Source organism: Rattus rattus, chromosome 5, assembly GCF_011064425.1.
Source record: "Rattus rattus isolate New Zealand chromosome 5, Rrattus_CSIRO_v1, whole genome shotgun sequence".
In the NCBI taxonomy this organism is placed as follows: Eukaryota; Metazoa; Chordata; class Mammalia; order Rodentia; family Muridae; genus Rattus; species Rattus rattus.
In genome coordinates, this window is record NC_046158.1 from 26,544,649 (window position 1) to 26,563,405 (window position 18,757).

The window sequence follows — 18,757 nt, forward strand, 5'->3', positions numbered from 1 at the left end:
GGAGGAATCAGACCGGAAGAGGGAGTCCTTAAAATCAGAAGACAGTGAGACAGGAGGAGTTTTCAGTATTTCCTGAGCTTCACAGACCTGCAGAATCCAGTTGGCTCCGAGGCAGTTTTGTTTGCTTTGCCCTTTCACCCACCTAATTAGCTTAGACAAAGACATTACTTCTGATTTGAGATGGCAGTCCCCTGCAGGACGAATAACTGGTTCTACAAGTAAGCCAGCAGCAAGACCTCGCCCCTCAGATTACATACAATTTAAGGTTTAAGGCCAGTACAAAGCAGGAAACTTAAATCACTAGAAGGACTCAACTCTACTGACAACTAAACCAGGCCTTACTGGCTAAAACCAAAACATCTTGATTGGTTTTCACATAGTCGGAAAAGTCCACAGAAAAGTGTCACGCTCACCTGAATCGTTGGCAATATAAGGGTTTAGTCTGTGAGCCATTCAGAGCCACGCATGATACGCAATTCCTGAGCAACGGCCCTAGCTTCAAGGTTAGAAAATGTATGCAAGTACACTCCGGCATACTTTTTTCAATGATGATATATTTAATTAAGCGAACCCATCTTAAACATTTTGTCAAACCCTTGGTATGTGAAGAAGACTTGATGAATGATGGCAGTGTTATCCCCACTTGATCTAGGACAAGGCAGTTAGAACCAGTGCTGGAGATAATGCAACCTTGAATACTAAATAAATATCTCTCCCTGGATGAGGTCACAGTTATGCTAATGTCTTGGCAAAAGGAGCTGCCATATAAATATTATTATTATTATTATTGTTATTATTATTATTATTATTTAATCTTTTTTTTTTACAGTCCAGTCATTATCCCCTTCCTGGTCCACCCTCTGACTGTGCCTCATCCCATGCCTCCTTCCCCATCTCCAAGAGGATTTTTCCACTCCCCAACCCCCACCCCACCAGACTTCTCCACTCCCTGGCACCTCAAGTCTCTCATGGGTTAGGTGCACCTTCTTTCACTGGGGCCAGACCAGGCAGTCCTCTGCTGTGTATATGCCAGGGGTCTCATATCAGCTAATGTATGCTGTCTGGTTGGTGGCTCAGTGTCTGAGAGATCTTGGAGATCCAGGTTAGTGGGGAAGGCCATGTAAATCTTTTTGACAAAATTTATCCCCTGAATGAACTCTGTCTTTTCCTGAAGGTTTTAACAGACATTGATTGATTAAATGGACACTGGTAGAAACTATTGGCTGAAACTCATATTTCCCCCTTATTCGAGCAGTAGACTGTATTTTGTATCATCTTCTGTAGGTACATGTGGTCATGTGGCCAATAGGAAGTGTCACTTCCGTGTATGGGTCATAACACCCTCTTATACATGTCCTTTTCTACCCTTCCCCTATTAGTCAAGCATCAGCTCCACTCCCTAAGTGACTTCCTGGGAGAGGCCATTTTGCTTATCTGTTTGCTTGCCCATGTCATCTATCATATGAGAAGCTAAGAAACATCTGCCGCAATATATCTAGGGACCAGTACCATGAAAGTTAGCCTACCATGACTAGCACAGACCAACTTTTCAGGCAAAAAACACCTGCAGATTCACAATTATTTCATTTTGTGGATGCCCTGGTGTGATTCATAAGAAGTGTTAGCTGTCAATAGACAGAGTCCTATTGTTATTTACATAAAAATGAAGTCACAGGAAGTCGTCCTTGTGAGAAGCAGATTGATTACAAATCAACATCTCTAAGAGTAACATCTGCTACTAAAACCATTTACTTAAGATTCTTTTGGACAACTGCTGGGTTCCCTGCTGTTGTGGTTTGAATAGATTTGCCCCCCATAGACTCATGTCTTTGAGTGCTATTAGGAGGTATGGCCTTGTTGAAAAAGGTTTGGCCTTGTTGCAGGAAGTGTGTCACTGTGGAGGTAGACTTTGAGGGCTTCCTTCCTCTTGGCTGCCTGAGGAAGACAGTCTTCTGGATGTAGTCCAATCAAAATGTAGAACTCTCAGCTCCCTCCAATGCTATGCCTGCCTGGATACTGCCATGCTTCCTGCCTTAATGATAATGAACTGAGCCTCTGAATCTGTAAGCCAGCTCCCATTAAATGTTGTCCTTTATAAGACTTGCCTTGGTTATGGTGTCTCTTCACAGAATGGAAACCCTAACCAAGACACCATCTATGGAGTCTATACATGCAAAGAGCATCTTTCATAGCCACAGGCTAAGAGCCTTCCACTTTGGCCTCTTGGGAAAGTGATGGTTAGTCTTCTTAAAGTAGGTCTAGGGAACCGCTGAAGAAAATCTCTGACATGCCAATGGTAATAAGTAAGGTCATGCACACTGTGTATGAATTCTTGTCTCAGTTGTGGGCATAAGAGAAATTTTCAATATTTTTGACAAGGTGGGAACATATTGAAAGCAATGTATACAACATCCATATGAGCTAAATGTCCTTTTATTCTTTGATACCATTTATAATTATTCATTTTGTAGTGATTTTAGCTACATATATAATATCTACAGTATGTATGAAAGTATAGAAATTATTTTTCACATATAAGAACACCAACCCCTCCTTTCCTTCCTCATTTCTGAAGATCCAATGTTTTGAGGAAGTTATGTGATTCCTCATTTCTGATCCTATGCATGGCTAGAACAGAAAATCAGAATGGGGGCCATTTCTTGAAAATGGGAAGAGAAAAGAGAAGAAAAACAAAAGAGAAGATGTGAGGAGAAGAAAAGAAGACAATAGAGCTGAGCTTAGTGATGTGACAGAGGGCTCCATTCACAGAGAACGTGGGATTAAGAGTAGAACTGAGGTCTGGAATGGTTATCTATACATTGGCTGGGTGAGGTGTTATGCAGTCCCTACCCCAGTAGGGTAGCTAATTGGCCAATACATTATGAGTATAGAAAACCTTTAATTCTCATGTTCAGCTTACATTGGCACCTTCTGCAAACCATTCCCTTCCACCCTCAACCTCCCCATGCTCTTTTTGCTGATAATCAGTCTCGTACGGGAGAGGACCGGTCTCTTGTCATTATTAACACACACTTATGATTTATATCACTAACAGGTCTATGGGTCAGAAGCTGGGACACTGTGGGCTACAATAAATGAAAAGGCTTTATGAACGGGCTGGCTCGGGACAACCAGTTGTCCTCTCATTCAAACTCTGCTCACATGAGGCAGAGGTCCAAATTGGTAATCCTCTGGTGCTAAAATCTCTCTGCACTTCAGTTCTTCCTCCATTGCAGCCAGTCTTGATTTCTTTGTAAGTGTGTCTTGAAAGCAGAAGAAATCTCATCTCAAAATGGATCCCCATTCTGGATTTTGAGGTCTGCCAATAATTTGTACCATCTAAGGGCATCAGAAGCAGCTATTTTGACCATAGCCAGATGGCTGCAGCTTCCCAAATTATCTATATCTTCGCTGTGACATTTTTTTCACTTGTTGTAGGGAACTTTTTGTGAGCCTATTGGTACCATTTATTTCAGCAACAAAAATTCTCCCAAGGAACATCTTCGCAGCCTCCCCCTCAGTTTCTTCCTAATAGTTGACATTGCGAGGTTAAAATATGAATTGGATAATCTACTCAGTTCTATAATGCTTCAAAAAAACATCATTATCTTCTGGGTGGGCCATGCTAATTATCACACACTAATTAGCCTGGAACCACAGTCTCTACCTCAATATCCACCCATTCCCCATGCTAGTTCCAAAAAAAAAAAAAAAAAAAAACTCCTGACAAATGAGCAAACAAAGGCAAAGTAATACGCACTGTATGTGTTCTTCTATAGTCATATATTAAGTCAGCTTTATTTATGGCTAGAGATAATATATATAAGCATAGATGTATAGACAGATATAAATAAATGCAGACATAGGAAACTATGGGAATAAAGCACTGATACCTGAAGTTCAATCAGGAATGGGAAGATGGAAAGAAGACTTTGTGGGCTTATCACAATAAACAATAACCTGGATTATTAAAAAGATATGATGTTCTCCTCCCCCTCCTGTTTACCATGACAACAACATTGATGTTATTACAAGAGGTTATTTATGAGTCTCCTCCTTCTCCCCCTCCTCCTCCTCCTCTTCCTCCTTTTCTTCCTCTTCCTCCCCATCACAGCAAGATTGATGCTGGTCTCTTCTTTGCCAAGGGCAGGACTTGCCATGGCGACTACAGAGTAAGCATGAAGCCAGCAGACTTTTGCATCCGTTCCAGTTTTTCCCCAGGATCTTTATTCAGGCTGGTGTTACTCTGGTAACACAGTGATAAATAATACCTTTTCCAGTTCTTCAGATGGTACTGTAGAGGGAGGAAACTAGGCAGAAAAGAGAAAGAAAATGGCTGGGTGGAGCGCTGAAGGTGGAGGATGTGACCATTGAAGCAGAGTTGTTAGCTACTGGTCTACACAGTCCACCCCTGGTTTCTTATTCACAAAAATAGCATGCAGTTTAAATTGATAGACTGACTTGGATTAATATCAGCCCTTGCTTGCTCCAACTGAAAGTTAAGAAAAGCAATTCCTTATGTGTCTAAGGCTACTCCAAAGGTTTGAGATGTTTATGTGCTCGCCATTAAACACTTCAACTTGGTACTAGCAGATAAAGTATACTATGCTGAGATTAAACAAAAATTAAGCAAACAGTACCTCAGGGCTATAATCTTGGCAGTCAAGAGGCAGGAGGATCAAGAATTCAAGGTCACCTTCAGCTATACACCAAGTTCAAGGGCAGCATGGGCTACACGAAACCCTGTCACAGAACTAAGTAACCAACAAAAACCTAAACCAAGATCTCTGTGACTTGATGTGGCACAGGTTAGGTATCTCATTCAGAATCTTTCACAGGGGAGGCTTGATGCCCCAGCATAGGGAGATGCTAGAGCAGTGAGGCAGGAGTAGGTAAGAGGGTGGAAGAACACCCTCTCAGAGGCAAAAGAGAGGGGGAAAAGAGAGAAGGGTGATGGATGGGGGGTGGTGGATGGCTAACCAGGAAGGGGATATCATTTGAAATGTAAATGAATACAATGATTATTAAAAAAAAAAAAAAACTTTCACAGGAAGGTGAGTCAACTGGCCAAGGTAGCAGCACTCTTCATTCAAATCCTAGGACCAAAATCTCAACACCCTATTCTATAGCTGCAGGAGAAAAAAACCTAGAGGTGCCAACCCTGGGATTCATCACCTTGGCCAAGATTGTCATGTAACGTCTCCCCAATATGAGGGACACAAGAAAAAGTAGGTAGACTGTTCACAATCACCGAGAGTAACTGATACGTCAAATTTTGTTTCATGTGTTTATGTCAGGAAGCAGACTTAAAATGACGAGAATTATGAAAAACATAGATTATATTTTGAGGAAATTAGGGGCCAAAATTCTCAGAATCTAATACCATTCCTGTCACTCAACATGGGAAGTGTCCTCCAAACATAAGTCACTTTACCCACCTTGCAGAGAGGTGGTGAGGGTCAGATTGGACTTCGTAAGTAACAAAGTGTTCTTTATACAGAGCAGTGACTGAAAAACAGTGCAAAGTAGAACCATATTACAACTGACCTACTCATCGAGCAGTTACTGCTTTATACAATCCATACTTTCCACTGGACTCTTCTCAGACAGGAAGAAGAACTACGACCCCTGTGTGGGCCACCTTGAAACAAACACAGGGACAGGAAAGGCTAAAGACACAAAAAAGGCGAGTCTTAAGAGTCCCAAATGGTGTCTGAGGAGCAGTATGGGAGGAGCAAGAGTAGTTGGATGGAAGAGATCTCTGGTGGAGAAACGGTAAAGACAGCTGACAAGTGTGCCCTAGATCCAGGTGCTAATAGGAAGCCTCGTCTGGCTGTTGAAGAGGAAGGCGATACAGCCAAAAATGCTGCTCAGCAGGGTTAATTGGGCACCATATCTAGGATGGTTTAGAGTAAAAAACGTTGAGTTCAAGGACCTCATGTAATTATGTCTCAGATAGAGCTAGAAAATGGGGAGGAAGAAAAATTGGCCGCGAAGATAAAGCTTAGCACGTTGTGCTACTGCTGAGATAAGGGGGAAGAGAAAGGAGAGAAAGAATGCCGCATGTTTAGAACTGGAGGACAGCAAACACAACTTTGCAATTCTGTCATACATGGAAGGCTTTCTTAAAAACCTTCACATATGGGAGTTGTGTAAATTACTGATTACTAAAATGAGGCCTAATGACAAATTGTTCACTTGAATCTATCTGAAATGGCTAGATGAGTTCTCTGAATAAAAATGACATGTAAGGTTTGACACACATATCATTCTGTGTCCTCCCATCCCAGCCCTCCCAAACCACCTCCCCGTAACCTCTGTATAAATGCAGACTTGATTGTGGCTCGGAAGGACTTGTTAGTCTGTTCAATACCACAGATTTGAGCCTAGAATTCCCAATGCCCTCTCTTACCCCTTCATGCTTCTCATTTTCACCTGCCTCGGTGCCTCTGTATAGCTCTGGGTCCTTAGGATGCAATTTGTCTTACTTGGTTTGAGATTAGGACTCATGAGTTTCATGTCCCTCCACCTCTACAGTGGACCAGCTCATCCAGATCTACCCAGCACCATCATTCCTATTCCAAACTGAAAGAACCCCAAGAGACCTGCTCTATCCAGGCAAGCTGATCACCTCTTCACTGCATCACAAACCACAGGGAGAGAGCATCCTAGCCTTTCTGAAAGTCACCCAGTGCTGATCATAGAAAGCCAAATAGGAAGGCTGTGCTCACACTTTTTCTAAGTGATATCCTTATGTGTATGGTTTTAATCATCACAGCCACATGGCCAGAAAGATGTTACTATTATAATTTTATAGATGAGGGAATTGAGACCCAGGAAAGATAAACAACATTTTTAAGAAACAGCAATGTTGGGATTAGCTCCAGAGGGGTTGGGGGGTGAGATCTGATTTCCTAGTCTGTCTAATGGATAGCCCAGGTTTGAGTGGAACTGAAGCCGAAGACTGGCTGGCATTTCTACACAGTTGCCTTTAAGCAAACCCTTACTTTTCCTAACAATGAGTTGTTTGTTCTGCATTCCAGATAGTCTTAGAAACTATTAACTGATTAAAAGATGTCTAATGTTGAGGTCAGGAAATGCACAATGTAGAATCTAAGCTTGCTTTGTTCTGCTGTGATAAATATCATGACCCAAAACAACTTAGTCAAGAAAGGCCTTATTTCCATGTGCAGTTGTAATCCATATGAAGGAGAGTGAGGACAGGAAGCCAAGGCAGGAACCTGGGGACAGGAACTGAAGCAGAGGCCATGGAGGAGTACTGCTTCTTGGTTTGCTCAGCCTGCTTTCATATCTCAGGACCACCTTGCCTCAGACAGCACACCCAGTGAGCTGGGCCCTTCCACATCAATTATTAATCATGAAATTGCTCACAGGCCGACCTAATGAGGTACTTTCTCAATTGAGATTTCCCTTCCCAGATAACTTTAGCTTGTATCACACAGACATGACCCAACCAGGGCAGGAGTCATAGAAGAGAAATCTTCAATAATTTTCACCACTACAAAGGAGAAAGAAAGATGGTAATGAGGCTTCTCCTCAGAGCTTAAGATAAGATTACAGCGATCTGACTTTCCCAAGTCTCACCTCTTTTCAATCAGACAGCAACCAGGCTCCTTTTGCAACATTTTTTTTTCCAGAACACTTCCAAGTATTACTTCTCATTATTCTTATATTATTCCATTTGCATTTTAAGCATACAGTGTAAAGGCTTGAAAACAATGAAACATGCAAATAAGGAAACTGAAAGTGTTCTTTGAGAAGTTAAGTGATGAAAAGGAAGAGCATTCAAGCTCTTTAAATGCAATACATTATCTATTAAATCGACTTCCCTGCCTTCCCTACCTTCCCCCTGCTTTTGTTACACTCTGCCTTCAAACAAAAAAAATCACAATGGCATTTTTTTTTGGTAGGGAAAAGTAACTTTCAGAGTGTGAATTATTTATTTTTTAATCTTACAAACATAATGTCCTTTTTGTAAGGAAGAGAGTTTATCATGGGTGGGCAGTTCTATAGCTTTCTACTGCTGCTATAGGAGGCATTGTCTAATTAACAGGGACACAGGCATAACAAGAGTACTCTTTCTTTCCAGATCAGGGCCTGTGAATTCCACTAAGAATGTTCAGTAGCTGAGCCATCACATGGCCATTCTGGTTTCATTACAAAGAGCTAGATTTTATAACTTCTGCTTTAAAAAACCATTTTTCAAAAATGGTCTGCTTTAATCATCTGCATGCTCTGGGGGAGAAGGAACCAATTCTACTTTACTTAACTGCCTTTTTAAGTGCTTCAGATAGCCATCTACACAGACACTACTCGGAGTAAGTGTGTCCTCCTGACAACAGCGAGAACAAAAGCTACCAGATCCTTCTTCAAGGAAGCCAAGAAGGTAGCAAATTCTTCAATACTTATCTAAAGGCTCCTCAAGCTGTCTCTTGGGTGACCATGCTCTAGTTCCCTTCCATCCCTCAGCTCTTTCACCCTCACTTCTGAGTGGGCTTCAGTGTATAAAGATTCTGGTGCTTTAGGGATAACACTGGGTAGCATCGGCCCTCCGCAATGGGTATGAATGATCTCACGATGAAGTTTGTACATACTGTGGTGAGTGACCACAAAGCAGATGGCACTTCTCTTCTGATCTATCTTTGGGATTTTTACAACATCCTCATTTTTTCACTTCTACCTCACAGGCCTTTCTTTCTGCTCTGGGGGGTTTATCTCTGCCATCTTCTCCCCCCTGCACAGGAGTCCTAGGCATACAGGATCTTTTCCTCTCAGGAGGACTTTATTATAAATTCAGATCCCCAAGATAAAAACAGCCTTATTATTTTTTAAGTACAAAATTAATATAAACTTATTTCATAACATATAGAAAATTATTTTCTTTAAAAAAAAAAAAAAAAAAAAAAACCCTCCCATCATTCCAACCAAAGACAGACTATATCCATCCAGATTACGTCTTATGCCATCACATATACACACACACACACACACACACACACACACACACACACACACACACACACACAAGTTTATATACTATGAGACCATACACACATGTTATTTCCCATGATATTACTGAGCTACTGGGAATACGCCAAGCTTTTTCTGGAAAATACCTGGTACAGTCTCCCTGATATATAGTTAGAGAGATAAGGAAAAACACTATGCATTTAGTAAATCAAGTCACTCAATATGTAGAATCCAGAACACTTCTCCTTACTGCTTCTAGCCCTAAAACAGTAGTGCTCCCTTGGGGGTGGGACCAGCTCCTGGGCTTCAGAGCTCAGAGGACAGTCCTTGAGCATTCAGTGTGTCCAGCCAGACAGCCGGTCCCTCTGGGGCTCATTTGTAAGCTTTTCTTGCTTGTGTCTTCTCCTCCTTCTGTTTTCGAATGATCGTGATATCCTCAGAGTAGTGCAAGCTCTTAGCATCCTCGGGACCCTATTAGATAATGACTCCAATAGCAGCAAGAAAGGTTCCAGTGTCTCATCTTGGTTCTCTCAACAACTGTATTTTCACCTATTTCTATTTCCTCTTCCTGTAGTGTTACATTCTTAAGGTTCCTATAGTTTCCTACTCTTGCACTAACATATCTTTCTTTTTACTAACATAATTTTATATAGCATAATGGATTTTGTAGTGACATGTTTTTATCTCCATGTTGGCGAACATTTATTTATTTCTCAAGGGTTGTTGTTTCTTAGTTGATCTATTTTATATAATAATTTCTTCACTTTCTCTGAGGGTTTTTGTTGTGTTTTGTTCTGTTTCTTAATGACTTTGTTTTGTAGATTTGTTTGTTGTTGGGGTTTTTTGTTTTGTTTTCTATTTAAATTATTTCTTTAACAGTGTTAGTTTCTTCCTTTCTTTTCTTGGCTATGCCGTAACCTTTAGAAAAAAGTTGACTTGTCATTATAGAAGCCTACCTGCCTGCTGTAGGAGCTCTCATGTGACAGGAGAGCTGAGGCTCGACTATGTGTGAAGGATAAACTAGCAGCCTCCCTTTATGGCTGTAGGGTAAGAAGCCAAGCTCAGAGGCAGAATACCCTACTTAATTCCTGAACAGAAAAGGCCTTCCCAGGCCCCAGAGAGTCTCTCCCTAGGATCTGTTCAATTGTTGGAGACCTGAAGTCTCACAATAGCGTTCTAGGTATAAATGACTCCTTGGGTTTCACATTAATTTGAGGGAGAAGGCAGGTATCACTAATGGAGAGTACAGCTTCAACCCTGAAATCCAAAGATCCCTTAAAACAGATTTTTTACTCCAAAGGTTTATGGGAGCGATTCAAGGTTACAAACCTAAGATGAAGTGACTGCAGCTGTTGCTTTCACGTCATGATGTGGTTGTGTAGAATAAAGCACAGACATGAGGCCTTGCTGGGTCACTGTGCCAGGGAGCCACTGGTTTCCCAGTGGACAGAGGAATGAGTTTGGGTAACAAGTGATATCCAGTCCTCACTAAGTAAACTACATCCGCCACGCAAGGGTATTCCATTCAGAGGACCTTCCCAAACAGAAAATAGTCATGCAAAAGACAACCTGGGAATTGAATTGATTTCTATTTTTACACAGTTGTGTTTTTATAATATTGCTAGATAGGTCTTTCTTAAAAAATTGTTTTAACTTAAACTTTGTGTTTAAAGAATCAAGAATAGGAGCTGAAGAGATGGCTCATCAGTTGAGAGCACTGGATGCTCTTCCAGAGGTGCTGAGCTCAATTCCCAGCAACCACATGGTAGATCACAGCCATCGGTAGTGGGATCCAATGCCCTCTTCTGGTGTGCACTTAAGCATAAATAAAAACGTGAAGAAAAAATTAAGTCACCACTGCCTGTGCATACATGTGAGTGTGCTTTAAAAAACAAATCAAAAAGTTTTAACTGGGATACCTTATTTTATACACAAGCAGGAAAAATTTTAATGATGCAAATGTACTGGTATCATGTGAAAATGAGTCTTCTTTGGAGCTCTTTTTTTCTTAAGCTAGTTGTTTTGTTTTGTGTCTTGTATGCGTACACTCATGGTGCTGGGTCAAACGCAGAGCTGAAGACATGCTAGGCAAACACTGCAGACCTGTGTGTTTGCTTTTTAACCCTGCCACATGTGCAATAGTCATGGAAACTGACTTTAAATCTACAGCAAAAAAAAAAATTCATGGTGAAAAATCCTGGGGATCCATCCCATGTACAGCCACCAAATCCAGACACTGTTGCTGATGCCAAGAAGTGCTTGTTGATAGGAGCCTGATATAGCTGTCTCCTGAGAGGCTCTGCCAGAGCCTCGATGATACAGATGCAGATGCTTTCAGCCAATCATCGGACCGAGCATGGGGTCCCCAATGGAGGAGTTAGAAAGACTGAAGGAGCTGAAGGGGTTTGCAACCCCACAGGAAGAACAACAATATCAACCAACCAGAACCCCCAGAGCTCCCAGGGACTGAGCCACCAACCAAAGAATACACATGGAGGGACCCATGGCTCCAGCTGCCTATGTAGTAGAGGATGGTCTTATCTGGCATCAAAGGCAGAGGAGGGCCTTAAGTTCTGTGAAGGCTTGATGTCCCAGAGTAGGGGAATGCTAGGGCAGTGGGGCAGATGGGTAGATGGGTGGGGGAGCACCTCATGAAGGCAGGGAGGAGGAGAGTGATATGGGGAGATTTTGGAGAGAAAACTGGGATGGGGGATAATATTTGAAATGTAAATAAAATTACCAATAAAAAGTTAAAAAGAAAATAAAGAAAATGAAACCTTCATCCCCAAATGGCCTTTCAGCCAAAAATATGCATATCAGCACATATAATCCACCAGCTATCTCAGCCAGGCATATACATTGTTTCTAGGTGCATGTCAAGGCAGGAGACAGAACTCAGATTAACCCTCCCCCTTAACAGAGCCCAAAGCTATTAATATTAAATCTGAGAGGCATAGTTTAATTAAAAAAATCTAGAAACTATTGTCAGACAGAAATCACCTCATAAAAAAGTAATTTATAATGCACACCCTAATTAATAATTTACCTTCTAGGATAAAATAATTATCAAAAGTAATTACAATTAAAACATACTATTTCTTTTTTAAGTATAAAACTGCTTAGAAGCTAGAATAATCTGGGAAAAATTTTGACTACGCTTTTCTGTCAAATTGTATCCCTTTATTAATATTTTTTTTTAAATCAGAGGTCCCTGTGCCCACAGTCCACTCCACATATAATTGTGACTTTGCAAATGATTAAAAAAAAACAAACAAAAACAAACTTCTAGGCATGGTCTAGTATAATTCCATCTGAGAAAGATATCTACTCATTTAAAAGCATTTTAAAAAGTACAACCAGATGCTTCAAGCTTAATAAGAGATTAAAATTGGTTTAAATTAGGCCACACAGAGTTACTGGCCTAAAACCACATTCTGATTAAGCAAGAGATGGCAAGTGGGTACAGTATCTCCCAGATAGCAATGTTATAAGAACAGGCGCTCTATGCCTAGTTTTCATTGTCAGCCCCAGATTGTTCCACAGCGCCTGGCAAATGGTTCATACTTAGAACTTGTATTTTTGTTCAGAAAATTAACAAATATCAAAAAGAAAAAAAACCTATACAAATGTAAGCAAATTGTGGTGGGTGGCCTTCACCTAAGAAGCAGGACAAGGCTTCCCCGCAGTGAGGCAGGAAGGAGGCAGTACTGCTGGGTAATGACTTCCGGAGAACTGGCTTCTGGGAAGCACCAGCTTCAGCCCACTTCACCTCTGACTTGTTGCCCAGATGGGCGCTTCCTTTGCCCAGGGTGATGACATTCAGGAGGGATAGAGCCATGTGAATACAAAGGACCCTCAAGTCCATAAAGGTGACTTGTGTTCCCAGACTCCTCATGTGGCTTTCTAGGGACACTCTGGGGGTAGTTTCGTAGATCAGCTCTGCCTTCTAACCAGGGGGAGAGCTTCTTCCTTTTCAAATGACCAATCACAGGAGCATTCCCTCAAACATCCCCTCTTCGTTAATCCCCAGAGGGGAAGGATATTTGCCAAGAGAACCCCATCTGTGACCAGATGTGGCCTATAGCTGAAAAAAATTACAGCTTTAAAAAATATATCTCAAGACATAAGTCCCTTGGATTTCCAAGCTTCTATGAAGTTCCGTTAGCTGGTGAGGGAAAGCTGGAGAAGAAAGACATCCACTGACAAAGACAGGAATCCCAGTGGGCAGATGATCACCAATGCTACATCCTTGGAGCCAGTCTCGAAAACAGGTGTGGATCTGACCTACTTGGTGTCTAAGGAGCAGTGGCACCACCAAGGAGCCAAATTCCTCAATTTCCTGAACCTTCAATAATGAAGATAATTTACACACAGCTATTTGTTTTGTTGACCATTTTATAGTGCTTGACAAAATACCTAAACCATCTGGTAGGAACTCACTGAATGGAAGAGACATTTATGTCATTAAAACCTACTTATTCCTAAGAAAGGAGAAAGGTAACATCTTTCTAATGTCAGTCCCCCAACCTGAAAACTAAGTGACCACCTCTGTTGCCTAGGGGAAAATTATCCTCTGCACTTTGGTTTTTGTTGCTCAAAAATGGGAACTCTGGCATTCATAGGGAAGTAGAAGAAGGGGCCAGGGGAGTCTCCATCCTAGTGGATTCTAGAAAGGTAAGTGATGGATGGAGTGTTTCCACTTCTGCCTATACCAACATATGTAGTACACGGCTTAATACATGAATTATACTTTTATGTGACATACAAGGTATTATATTACAGTAGGCATGTAATAGGTATGTACAGTAAGGTATGTATTACATACATAATACTTTTATAGACATACATACAAGTAAAGCTATCTTCAATGAAGAACTCGCCATTCAAACTAAGGTTAGGAGACTTGTGGCTTCCACTATAACAGAGTAGAGATATAAGAAAAATCCTCTCTCCCTACAACATCTATAAAGTTAAAACATTCAAAGCCATCCTCTCAGTATTCTGGAATAGATCAAAATTGTACAAAAAAAAAAGAAAAAAGAAAAGAAAAAAAAGAAAAAGAAAAGAACAGAGAAACATTTATTCCTGAAAACTATTGAACTTTGTAAGAGCATAGTACAGGCCTGGCACTTTGCCCAGGGCTACTACTGTTACTTCTTCAGTCTGACTGAGGACAGCTAAGACAGAAACGAACTTTGCTGTACCTACTACTAAGGGCACACTTGACTTAGCATTGTTAGTTTTTTAAGAAAAGAGCTTGCGGTCAAAGGAAAGCCAGGTTCCATTAGTCTGATGTTGCTGATTTGTTTGGGGGCAGGCATTGTACTGACAGAGCAGCCAGAGTTGCAACTGTGTTAGGGAAAGTAAGCCTTCCAGAGAGGACATGAGAAACATTCACAAGAGACCACATGTTCAGCACCACCCTCTGCTCCTGGTTCACGAGAGTTGAATTTAAGCGTACAGTGGGGAGAGCCTGAGTAAGAACATTCTACTCAAAAGTCAGAGCTGAGGCAGACTTGCAGGTGACCTGAAATCTGTATCTACCACCCATCCCGCTGTGTCAGGAAGGAATGAAAACCATATGTGGAGCAAGGAATTGGCATAGCCTCTTGTCAATAACTGACTGAAATAAGGCTGTTTAGAAACAACTAGGTTCCAAATAAAAATAAGAGAAGCAAACAAAGGTCTCTGGGGCCATCTGTTACAAGGATGATGGGCTTTCTAGACTTAGTCCAGGAAAGTTCTCAAACAAGAAGTGAACAAAAATGGAAAAACATCAGAACCTGGAGTTGCTGTCAGTGTTCTAATGATTTGCAAATCAACTCCACTAAGGCACGGAAGGAAACAAGGAATGGTTCCCTATATTCAGGAGGCAAGGACAGAGAAGTAGTTTCTAGAAATTGTCTTTGAAGGAAACGATGTCGAAGTTAGCATACAAAGGCCTGAAAAGAGCTTCACAAATATTTTCAAAGAACTACAGAACCTTTAGGAGTTAAGGGGAAATACAACAGTGCTTCAGGGATTAGAGAACCTCAGAAACACACAAGTTCAAAGGCTCAAATAAAAACATGGAGTTGAAAAATGCAATAACTGAAGTTAAAAAAAAAAAACACCTCACTTTTACCAAAATAAATGACATGGCAAAAAAAAAAATATGAGAACTTGAAGATACATTGAGGGAGCCTGCCCACCTTTAAACACAGAATGATGGAAAAATGAACTTAGCCCTAGAGAACCATGGGAATTATCGGGCATATACAGGTGCTTCACAGGGGACAAGGGAAAAGATAAACGCTAAAGAAATGATAGCCCCGGGGTTGGGGATTTAGCTCAGTGGTAGAGCTTAACTAGCAAGCGCAAGGCCCTGGGTTCGGTCCCCAGCTCCAAAAAAAAAAAAAAAAGAAAGAAAGAAAGAAAGAAAGAAATGATACCCCCAAATTTTCCAAATTTAATAAAAAGAGCATTTCTGGAAAGATCCAGGGACCTCCACAAACCCCAAGTAGGACAAAATTATCTACACCCAGAGAGGCTGAAGTCACACCGTTTGGTGACAATCAGCGACAGTAAAAAATAAATCAAGGGCTCTTCTTGGGCAGGTGGCAGCAGCAACATAATGACAGAAGGACAAACTCAACATTCTAAAAAAAAAAATCTATCATCCACTTTCACAGTTAATTTTTGGGACAGTTAAAGGCTAAATCAGTAAACTTGAATTGAAAGCAAGCAAGGAGTAAGAAACCACGGTGGGACTGTTCTGTCGTCCCCATTTCACACCCCACTTTGTCGTCTTCTTACCCTCCTCTCTGTCCTCCATCACCCTCTTCTCCTCCATTGGGGTCATGGCTTCTGTGCCAACCATTATACAGCTACGTAGATTGCCGATTCCGGAAACAATTCTCAAAGACGGGGAAGCCCCAAACCCTGAATTTGGGTTACAGATGTTCGGGCATAGCCTTCTCTGTGCTCAGATCTTTCCCTTTTCTTTCTTTGGAACGTATCTCTATTTCTAGCCAGCAATCTAACTATGGAAATCGTTATGAAAAAGAAAAGAGGAGAGTTGGATGCGTAAAGCTATCATTTCAAGGTGTCTCGCCTTCCTAGACCAGTAGCTTGAGAAGCCGAAAGAAGATCATGTTTATATCTGGATCCACCTCTACGATTACATGTATGCACACTCCTCAATGCCGCAGCAGCACAGTAGGTGCTTTATTTACCGAAAGCTCTTACTGTTCATGCCTGCAATATCTGCAGAAAAACATTTCCTTTCCGTGTCCTGATTTGCAGTGAGCCTCAGGGAAGGAGCCCTTGAAAATCTCCATACTCTAAAGGCAGCATCTTTCTGTAAGATTAGTCAGATACAGACGAAATTAGGCAGCTTTTCAGATTAAAGCTGAACACAACAGATAGGGGCTAGCATCAGGTGGGAAAGTGACACAGTGTTCTTGGAGCTTGGTACTGATACTGTACTGGCTAAGCTGGTACACTTGTTGGTGCAGTATGCTACAAGGACATTCAAATTAAGCTCCTTTCTACAGTGCCGAAAGGACATAATGTGATGCAGGCTTCACAAAATAAACTTTTATCAGAAATGAAATATCAATTATCAGAACTCTACCCAAGCCAGCAGCTTGATCCGGTGGGAGAACTGAAGGCAGCAGGTCCTCATAGCAAAGCCTTGGGCGAGGAATCAAGAATTCGTTCTCCTCCTACTGCTGAGATGGAATGTAACTAGAATTCGGCCTTTTCGTTTGCTGGGTCTCGGTTTCCCAAGGATGAAGGATGTAGGATGGAGGATGGAGGATGGAGGATGAAGACACTGGTTCATTTGACCTCCCATATCTAAAAACAGTAAAAAGAAAAGAAGCTTAAAACAGTTACTGATCTCAATTTAATTTTCTCAATAGCTAACACAAATTTTTTTCTTTTTCCTTTTTTTAATCTTTATTAACTTGGGTATTTCTTATTTACATTTCGATTGTTATTCCCTTTCCCGGTTTCCGGGCCAATCCCCCTAACCCCTCCCTCTCCCCTTCTATATGGGCTTCCCCTCCCCATCCCCCCCCCTTGCCGCCCTCCCCCCCCCAATCACCCTCCCTCGGGGGTCAGCCTTGCCAGGACTAAGGGCTTCCCCTTCCACTGGTGCCCTTACTAGGATATTCATTGCTACCTATGAGGTCAGAGTCCAGGGTCAGTCCATGTATAGTCTTTGGGTAGTGGCTCAGTCCCTGGAAGCTCTGGATGGTTGGCATTGTTGTTCATATGGGGTCTCAAGCCCCTTCAAGCTCTTTCAGTCCTTTCTAAGAACAAATATTTTTTAAAATATTCTGTCTGGGACTCCTTGCGACCTTCTATGAACAATCTGGCAGATGATTCTCCTGCATCAGATCATGAGGGTTCTAAAGATACCAGGAAACGACTCATCATCAAATTTTATCAAATTTTTTATATTAAAGGAGCTTCTGGAACCAAATCATGACCAGATATGAAAGAGCTTACAATTAATATTCACAAAGTTGCCTTCTTCCAGATCTACCCCTGTTCCAAGTGAAATCATGCCTTAACTTCCATTACAAGATATTCTGGGTTGGGGATTTAGCTCAGCGGAAGAGTGATTGCCTAGCGAGTGCAAGGCCCTGGGTTTGGTCCCCAGCTCCGAAAAAAAAAAAAGAAAAAGAAAAAAAAAGATATTCCAATTATTCCACTGCTTTCCATGGATCTAGATACAAGACAGGATAAATCCAGAAGCCTTTTGTGCTCTGGTTATCACGGTCTGTGTGCCTCGTAAAGTGCACCCCGTGTGTTCTCTGCATTGTTCTGGAAGGGATTTTCCTTCCCCGGTATATGATTTACGGAAATACATCTTGCGCAAGTCCAGAGTTAGACGACCAGCACTTGGCGGGTCTGTTTTCCATTTCAGATAGTCAGTGCTGAACTAAGGGAGACCAGATAGGAGTTGTGGGCGGGAAGGGTAGAAAAATTTACCAGTTGACAACATGCCCAGGGGGCTTCCAACACAGAGTGATAATCCTTCAGCCAGGAGCCCTGTTGCCTCCTCTATTTCCTGAGTCGAGTTCCCATTTTTGTGTGCTTCTGCAAGACCTCGCTGCCGTGAAGTTAATATTGCAAGCTAGCTATTTTTCTGATCAGTTGTGGAACACTCTAATTTGCATTTACTCTAGCCTTAGTCCTGGGAATCCATCCAGTAAAAAGGGAACAAAGTATACTTGCATATGGGATCACTGATTTCTCCCACTGTAATCCACAGGTGAAAGAAAACCATCTTGTAAATACGCATTACCTTAAGAGTGTCCTTAACTGTTAATGGCCAGGCCCCTCACAGATCACATTTGACAGTAAGCCGTGTCTGCTATTTGTTCCTCATAGTTCCTTAGCGCAACCATCTTGTAGCAACCTCATGAGAGAGGAGTGCTTTTGTTCAGCAAATAGGTATCACCCTCCTCAGCCATATCTCTATAATGCTATTACCGTTTTTCTACACAAATTCAGTTCTGAAAAAAAATCGAAAGGAATTCCTTTCGGTGGCTGTTCTCTCTTGTAAACTCAAGGCTAACTTACTACCCTAGATTTCTCTTCACTGAGCTGATTCTTTTCCTGAATGAGAGCTGGGAGAGAGAACCGAGGATGTCTGACAATAGATCATGATTCAGGGATGTTGTGCATGACGACACATTTCATGGTCACACATATCCCCTTTGCCTGACCAAAGCTTATATCATCAGCTCAGTGGTGGGAAGGATAGACTGCC